This window comes from Gossypium raimondii, chromosome 13, assembly GCF_025698545.1.
Source record: "Gossypium raimondii isolate GPD5lz chromosome 13, ASM2569854v1, whole genome shotgun sequence".
NCBI classification, from domain to species: domain Eukaryota; kingdom Viridiplantae; phylum Streptophyta; class Magnoliopsida; order Malvales; family Malvaceae; genus Gossypium; species Gossypium raimondii.
Window position 1 is genome coordinate 7312695 of NC_068577.1, and position 2438 is coordinate 7315132.

Consider the following 2438-nt stretch of genomic DNA (forward strand, 5'->3'; position numbering starts at 1 on the left):
CCATTCGTTACACAAATTTTTAAAGAAAACTTAGTTAATTTTTTATTTAACTTAGTTAATTTTTGATTTATTCGTTACATAAACTTTATTTAAATTCTAACAGAGGAAAAAGTGATATCTAATTTAGTTTTAATAAAAATAGGAGTTCATGCATAATTAATTTATATCCATATGTAGATATCCTAAAATCAAATTAAATGTCATGTGTGCTATATAAAAAAACCCAAATGCCAAGTCCCATGCCACAGTTCAATAATAAATTAGTACAGTCTCCGAATCACTAAAAATGCAGATTATAAACCTAAAATACTTTAATTAAATAATGAATAAAAAATGTTCTGAGCCAAGACCCTTCGAATGCCCTGTCCGCGTCCTAACCTAGTGGTTATTTGTAGAGACGGAAATAAAAAAGGGAGTGAACTATGAAGCTTAGTGTGAGTTCCATCACAAGAAAACAAATAGTCGATAAAACATACTAAATAACAAAACATAGAGTGAGCACCATAATTATCAATTCAGTGTTCATTGTTTTTGTATGCACGTATTTGTGTATGGCAATGCAATTTCAATATATCAAAATAAAGGTCCTACCCAACTTCGCTACACACCACAGTGGGAGTTCCCCTGAACTCCAAACACCTACACACAGGGTTGTGGTTTAACCATTAATGGTTTGTAGATAATCTGCCAATGACTGTGGATAGAAAAAAAAATCCCGCAGATAGAATTTGCGTCTGGCTGTAGATGCACAAAAAATCTCGCAAATAAAATCTGTCTCTAGCTGTGAAAACATAGCAAATATCCTGCAGATAGAATCTGCCTCTAGCTGTGGATACACAACAAATTTGTAGATAAACTGCCAATCTTCCTTCGTACATATCTTCCCATCCTATGCAATGCAATGTGACATGCTTATAGCAGATCAATTCGGTAGCAATTAATATGCTTATAACAAATCAATAAGATAACAATTAATATGTTTATAATAGTTTAATATGGTTGCAATTAATATGCTTATCATAAATCAATTCAGTAGCAAGAGACATGTTTTATCATGCGTTTGGTTTAACGGTAACATATGGCATGTTGATCATACAATCCTTAATACAGATGCAACATGCATATATTATTCACATATCATGCATATGCAATAATACTTCATACATTCTAATCATGAATTCCATTACTCATATTATCAGGGGTTTATTTGAGAGAAATAAAACTTCAAAAATAGTTCGGAGGACTAAACTGACCAAATCATAATGTTATGGGCAAAACTATAAAGCAAGGGTCACATGGCCGTGTAACAGACCCTCGCTATATCGAAAATGTAAAAATTAACCTACAGGGGAGATATGACCGTGTGGAGGGTTCCTGGTCATGTGAGATTCGAAATAGCCTAGGGTTTCCAAGGCACATGGCTGTGTGAGGGGCTGTGTGGTCCATCTTTGTGGTCCACATGCCCTTGCAGGAGACTATATGATTCTATTCCTAAACACGGTTTGCCCTGATTCACTTGTAAAAGAAAACATACTTTTCTTCGAAGGCCTAAACGACGTCCCCTCATGATTACATTTGATCTGATGCAATTAAAATTGGTCTTTCAAATGATATTTATACACGAGTTAACATTGGGTATCAAGAGTCAGTCAAGATTAATAGAAGATTTTGACAAGAATCACAATAGTTAGTAATCAAATTAAAATATTACTGTGGATCAGTGTTATTGTGGAATTTACGAGTTTTACAAATTGAAATGAATGTACTTACCGAACCTTTGAAGAAAAGAAATAGATGTTATCAATGGCGAAATTGACAACTGGTAGGAAATATGATTTGTACGGAATTGATTTTAATTCGAAAGGCAAAAATAATTCCAGCAATGGAAAAAAATGTTATGCAAATAAGAAGATGAAAAAGAAAAGGGCGAAGAAATAGGGAAAAGAAAGTACAATTCTGTTTGGTTTAGAAAAGAAAATAAGACTTTAATGTAATTAGGAAAAGGGCTAAATAGCTAGGGTTTTCAAACTTTAGGGTGTTGCATGGTAATTTACCTTGCTACAGAAAATAAAAGAGAATTTGGGCAGCTTGAACTAGGGTATGCAATGAGGGAGAAGTAAACATATAACCATTAGGCTTAGGCCTATTTTTTGTTTAGTTTCTACTCCTAACAATATATATTTTAGTGTGGTTTTTATCCTAATTTGTTGAAACTAAAAAGAAAATAAATAGGAGATGAGTGACTTGAACCTAAGACCTCTAGGAAGTACACTAACTACTTAACCAACAAGTCTAATTCATTTCTTAGTTAATTATTTCAATTAAACCCTATATTTTAGGGTGTGACAACTCTTCCCTCTTAAAGAAATTTCGTCCTCGAAATTTACTTGGTTCGAACAAACAAGGATATTGTAACACCCCTAACCCGTATCAATCAC